This window comes from Dermacentor silvarum, chromosome 10 (genome assembly GCF_013339745.2).
Source record: "Dermacentor silvarum isolate Dsil-2018 chromosome 10, BIME_Dsil_1.4, whole genome shotgun sequence".
Lineage (NCBI taxonomy): Eukaryota > Metazoa > Arthropoda > Arachnida > Ixodida > Ixodidae > Dermacentor > Dermacentor silvarum.
In genome coordinates this window covers 33,957,996-33,965,025 of record NC_051163.1, presented here as the reverse complement: position 1 = coordinate 33,965,025, position 7,030 = coordinate 33,957,996, and positions in this window count along the sequence as shown.

The window sequence follows — 7,030 nt, the reverse complement described above, 5'->3', positions numbered from 1 at the left end:
CCCTCGTAGTTTGTCAGCAGCTTTTGGCACAAGCCGCGCTTCCTTGTGGGAGTCCAAAGCCAAACGAGATCACCAGGGTGATATGTAACAGGCCGATGTCGTGCATCGTAGCGTGCTTTGGAGTTTTCTTGCGACGCCAAAGTCCGAAGACGCGCAAGTCGCCGAGCCTCTTCAGCGAGGCATAGCGTATCCGCGACCGCAGGATTGTCGTGGTGGTAAAAAGGGAGGACAGTGTCGAGCGTATACCGGGGCGGGCGAGCATATAGAAGGAAGAAGGGGCTGTAACCGGTTGTCTCATGTTTGGCGGTGTTGTATGCGTAAGTAATAAACGGTAGAACTTCATCCCAATTCTTATGATCGGACGCAACATACATGGAAAGCATATTCGTGATCGTTCGATTAGTGCGCTCAGTGAGGCCATTCGTTTGCGGATGATACGGCGTCGAGTGCCTGAGGTGCGAGTCACATAAATGTAGAAGCTCTTCCACGATGTCCGCTGTGAATTGACGTCCCCGGTCGCTTATAATAACACAAGGCGGTCCATGTCGCAGAACAATAACGTGAAGTAAAAAGAGCGATACTTCGGTGGCAGTGGCTGATGGTATAGCCGCCGTCTCGCAATAGCGCGTTAAATAGTCGGCGCAGACAATTATCCAGCGGTTCCCCTTAGATGACTGAGGAAAAGGTCCTAACAGGTCAATTCCAACTTGCTGAAAGGGCAAGCTTGGAGGCGGCACAGGTTGAAGGAGACCAGATGGGGCAGTGGTTGGACGTTTCCGACGTTGGCACTGTATGCAGCTGGCGACATACAACTCAACCGAATGTCAGCATCCGGGGCCGGGAGGAGCTGGCGCTCCTCCCGGCAACGATTACTGGCCGAGAAGCTTTCGGAGCCGCTCGCCGGCATCTGACAGGAGCTTGACGCCACCACCTTCCTCTCGTGCACCTCGTTTACGTCAATCTCCATCGCCAGTGCGCCGCTCCACCTCGTCTTCGCAACCGGAAAACTAGCTAGCGCGGCCGATGGGGGTGAGGTCGCTCGACGCGTGCTATCGACAGAAATGCCCCCTGCAGTTGCTATGATTAAGAACAAAGTGCATGTACTTGTTGATGGTGTTTCTGTAATGGCTTTAGTGGATACCGGAGCAACTGTATCCGTAATGAGTCTCAGTTTTAAAGGTCGGTTGGGGCGCAAAGTTGTATTTCGGTGGGACCAGGCTGCAACGTTTTGTGGAGTGAGCGGCGAGTCGTTGCGTCCTGTTTGTGTATGCACTGCTGAAGTATCCTTGGCTGGTGGAGTTTTCGCGACGGAATTTGTAGTTATTCCCCGATCGACGCACGAATTGATTTTGGGCATCGACTTTTTGCGACAGTGTGGTGCGACCGTCGATTGTCGCACGGGGGAAGTTTTCGTCGATGGCCATGTTTCGCCCGGGCTCTTAGAGGAGACTTGCTGTCAAGGTGAACTTTGTGTATCCGCAGATACTGTTGTGCCTGCGTCTACCTCTGTGTGCGTGCCGGTTGTATGTCGCGGTGATGTTCCAGACTGTTTCGATGCCTCCGTAGAGCCAATGCATCTAAATTGTGTGAAGAAGAACGTTTTTGTCCCTCATTGTGTGGTATCCATCGGCAACGGGCGTGCTGGCTTGTGGACGACCAACTGCTCGGCAGAACCCGTCTCGCTTCCAAACGGCTTGAAACTTGCCTACTTTACTAACTACACGTCTTCGTCCATAGCCGTACAAACAGACCCACCGTGTGAACCTGCTGACCTTCGCCACGTCTCGGACAAAAAGCTTCTGTCTATGATAAACAAGTCGCTCAGCACAAGGGAGCGTCATACCTTGGTGGATACGCTTTCTAAGCATCTGTCAGTGTTTGACTTTGCGCAGCCGGACAAAGCGTTCTCGATTCCCGAGTATCGAACACGCCATACTATCGATACGGGATCTGCGCGCCCGATCAGGCAAAAGCTTTATCGCGTCTCGCCTAACGAGCGCAAGATAATCGGGGAACAAGTGAGTGACATGATGAAAAATGGGATAATACAAGAGTCCTCGAGTCCTTGGGCAGCTCCGGTCATACTCGTCAGAAAGAAAGACGGTAACTGGAGATTTTGCGTCGATTATCGAAGATTAAACGCCGTGACTAAGAAGGATGTCTATCCGCTGCACAGTCGTCGTCCTTCTCCTCTTTCTCCTTTTGATCCGCACGTCCCTTTTAAGCACTTGGACGCAACAATATTATAGCTGGCGATAAACAAAAAAAGAAGTAAAGGGATCCGTTCCGACGCGTCACAGCACGCGCCACAAATGGTTCTACCAATGAGGTAGACGCACTTTACGGCGTACAACAGGGGCGCTCTGTGGTGGCTTTCTCTCAGTCCTAAGTCTGAGGGACTGAGTGTAAAGGCAGTGGTGAAGGAGGCTAATGGACATATCAGCAGGGTAGGATTGCATACGTATGAGATGAAATTCCGACGTAAGAAAGAACCGATGAAATTTAAGGAAAAGTCTTGTAAAAAACAAACAAACATAAAAAGCCGGCAGATCGCACGCCCTGTGGGCGTGAGATCTGTGCGATTTTATGCGAAGCTGTGTGCGCGGAGCTTACCAAGTTAACAAAACGACCATGACAACACCAAGACGTAGGCGGCTGTTTCGTAATATTCATGACACGAATATCATGACATTCATGTCATGACTTATCATTTATGTTCGTCATGCACTCTTGTCATTCTATGCCAACTTTGGTGTCAACCAAGCTAACGATACGACCATGAGAGTACTAAGACGTAGCCGGCTCGATAGATAGTTACTCTCAAAGTGACAAATGTTCGCCAAGAAATGCTTCGCATTAAAAGACATGTACCTGTGTAAAACGGAATACATAAATATAGGTATATGTGTGTAGTGTGTGTTGTTATATAACGTAATATGCTGAGGGACACTTACAAATCCCTCGCGGCCAAAGGTGTCAACCCAAGATTCGTTCCACGGGTTTTTTAACAGCGGAGCTGTTTAAGGCGGCCCTAAGTTGTGCCGCGAGCCGCAAAACCTCGCCGAGCTATGACGTCACTGCCTTGCCTCACTCCCCCATACCAGCTTTGCGATAGCTTCGCAAGACTCCGCGCTTCGACACTGCGCGCAGCGCGTCTGCTCGGCTTGCCATAAACGTTCCGTGTAGAAGGTGTGAAGTAGGGGTTGCTATAGTGTGCGGGGGGTAGTAGTAGCCATGGGGAGACCGAGGAAGAACCGCATTCCCGAGGAAGAGGCCGCTTTTCGGGAATCACGCCGCTTAGCTAAACAAGAATACAGTCGCCGGCGTCGAGCTGATCCTGCGCAGAGAGCCGAGGAAGCCTTCAGCAAGCGACGGCGCAGAGTCGAAGATCCCGAATACGCCGATCGAGAAAGGGAAGGAAGGCAGATTGGTATGCGGAACATGCGCGAAAACCCAGACTACAGAGAAGCCGACGGATCACGACGCTTTGCCAATAGTATATCGGTTACGTTCCTGTGACCGTCAGGCTGACCTCACATTGTTGAAGGGATTAATCCTGGTATGTCATGAGACCCAACAAATTGAGGAAAGAAAGAAACCCTCGTACTCAAAACACAAAGGTGTGGACTGTAACGAGTACCACACCTAACCAAAAAGCTGAACGACACAAATTGTGAAGTCGCGTATTAACTCGTACATATTTGACAAAGGCTGTGCACGCGAAGTATAAACAACCAATATTCTAAAGTGGCTTTACACATCCTAACTTGTAAATCTTCATCTCACGCAGGCAAGTCGTCGCTAAAGTGTAAAGGCACAAATAAAGGCAAAGTCAGAGGAAGAAATGGCAGCTTCGTCCGTAGGCGAAGCACTCGAAGTGACAGCAAGGTTAAGCGTTGCGCTAGCGCTCCTCAAACGGTGTTCTAACTTGACGCGAAAGCGACATTGTGCGCCGCAGCACTCGATGCAACTGCTGCAGGCACAGGACTCTTGAACTACAGGAAGAGGCGTGTGACAGTGACAGTAGGATGATTAACGCCGAACATGGCGTTGTCGTCGTCGTACCTCAAATGTAGTACACGAAATCAAACTGACGGATACCCGACAGCGCCTGTCAGTGCCCATTGAAAGGATTATACAGACTTAGCTTGGCCTTTACTGTGCGGTCCAAGTAGTTGTACAATCGGCAAGATAGCAGGAGCAAGCAGCCGCAGTGTGGGAGAAAAAGGCACAGAAGGCGTGACGTTCAAATATTCTAAACGCTTGCAAACACGACAAAAAATTGCGCTAAAAATTACTGGGCTAACCAGCTATCAAAAGATGCATATAAGGTTATATGCTTCTTCTCGAAAGTATCCTTGTGGGTTTAATGCAGAGATATATATTTGCAAATTGAAGAAATAGTTTATCAAAGCTAAACGGAAATCTTGCTCCACTGTTGCGGCTCAAGACGAAAGAGTCCTCCATCTAGATAGAAAACAACCCGGCTCATTCAGCACTACAAGGACTTCGTTATTGCTTTGACAAGCATTCCTTAAACAAAACCCACCAATATTCAACAAAAAGAAGAAAGAATGGCTGAGGTAAACCTAGTTACCACGAGCGAAAGGTCTGTATGGCTTGGTTTTGCAAACAATATTCACACAGCGTTTCATTAAAGCACGCTCCCGCGCTTGGTGAGCTTCCCTATAACATGCGAATCTGGCCTCCCTTTGCTGCGGTGTTTCAGCAGACAACTTTGCCTTTGTTTGAGATTTCGCAGCCTGCCGTCTAGCTATATCTACTGAATGATTGGATTCAGCTTGTCGCTTGCGCTGAAGCGTGCGCACAGACGGCCCATCCGGTGCGCCATCCATGGTGAGACTTAGCGACAAAGCGCCGGTGAAGCAAGCCGTTAAACTCCTCGCCTAGTCCCGTGGTAGCGCAGCGCGGTGAGGCTCCGAGCGAGCGCAGCGTCGACGCCTCTCCGCAGCGGATCACGTGGCGTGAGGTCACACCTGCCGCACCTGCGCTCCGGAGGCTCAAGGTCATTTCGACGCGATGAATGACCTTGCGAGATATGACGCAGTAGAGCTCTCGCTCTAAAAATTCCACCTCCATTCCACCCTATAAAAGAGAATGCACAGTGAAGCTGGTGCGGAGGTTAGATGACGTTACGTAAGCACCACAAGTGGCATACGTCATACACGCACGCACGTGTGCGGAAGTTTAGCGTACATCCTCATTCGTCTGGGCCGTCCACCTAGCGCAAGTGCCTTATTCAACTACATTAGTGTTCAATAGTAAATTGCGTAAGAAAATGGGTAGTTACAAATTACACCAAAGCTGCAGGCATAGATGGTATCTTCAGATGGTTATTCGAATATACCAGACAACACAAATCTGTTACGCCGAACTGAAAGACAAAACTCTTTTCCAGCTGCCGTTCGCGGTCTGTCTGAGTGGCTGCCGGCGCTACGTGGCGGTACTTCTAGCACAGCATACATCCTCATCCTTGTGGGCCCTCCGCCTGGCGCAAGAGTGTTATTGAAGTAATTGAATTTGTCAAAGTAAAATGTGTAAGAAAATTCGTAAAGGGTGACTTACACGCAACTTACAGGCATGATAACATTGGATTGTAATTGGAATATACGAGAAAACATAATTCTGTTACGCGGAAACTCAAACAGAAACTCTTTTTCCAGCTGCCGTTATTTAATTCCTACCAACAAGAGGCTAACAGTAAAACATCTTTAAGCGATCTTGAAGATTTCTTGCTAGGATGTACTATCGGCGTCAAATGAAACACCATATCTGGATCATAGCTGAAAGTATGGTATGCCGCGTTTGATACTAGCACTTTTGTTCCTCGTCCCAGCGCAATCCTTGTTTATTGGACCTTTCCAGCTAATTTCATCAAATTTCATCAAATTTCATCAATATGGTCCCTTAAGTACTGCCATATGTCGTCAATTAAGGTCGCCAATTACCGCCATATATGTGGATGGTTCCTCTTAGGCTTTCTCTACACATTGTCAGTCGACCATTCCGGACACGCGTATGCTGGATATTCATGTCCCCCGTCTCACAGCACAATCATTTCTCTTTCAAGATTCAGTTATTATGCTTAATATCTTGTAGTCACTCCCCGCCACGATAGATATTTTTACATATGCTTCTGCGATGTCATTATCTTTTTTTTTCTTCGTACGAAGCATCCGCCGGTGCCCGGTCTCGATGCGACTGGTCCCTCCACTATCCCATATCAGGGTGCACTGGAACCATACAGTACCCAAATATGGCCTGCCCTCAAAGAAAAGCTCTAGCACGAGAACTGTTTATAAGAGAAGACATTTAATGGTGATAAAGAACATAGTACTAGGGAATGAGCATTGACACAGTATAAGTATCGTATTAACAATAACACATATCTCTTACGAACAAACCAATTGATCAATTCAGCTCTAGGGGTTTAATAGAAAGGTCCCATTTACACATCTCTTCCTTTTTCATTTTACTTTTCTATTTATTTCCGCAGTTTGCAGTGCGATTTCCAAATAAACCGCGAGTTTTTATGTTTCTGTCCAGACAGCGCTACTGTAGCGCCATGTATCGGGCGCTACTCTTACTGCCCGTTTTCATTTTGAGAGAATGACGCCTAGGTGGCGCCACAGGACCTATGGTTTCCAGCGTGCATTGATAATGGAGCGCGTTGGAAAACGTGTGCTGGCTCGTGAGGCTTCGACACATTCCCTAAATTTCACAAAGCTATATCACTGCAAATCATTGGCGTTGTTGCAGAAATTGTGACGCTGAAGGGCGTTGGCTATTAAAAGAGCAGTCTAGCTGTTCATTGGCAAAATTGTCACTTATTTTTACATTTATTCAGAGAAACGTTCGGCAGTAGACGATAACTAAACAACACCCCAGTATAGTAGTAGAGTAGCTATCTGGGTCAGTTAGTACATACTGAGTAGTAAAAACCAGTCAAAAGACGAAGTACAGAGAAAAGACATGGCTATGCCACGTCTCTTCTCTGTACTTCGTCTTT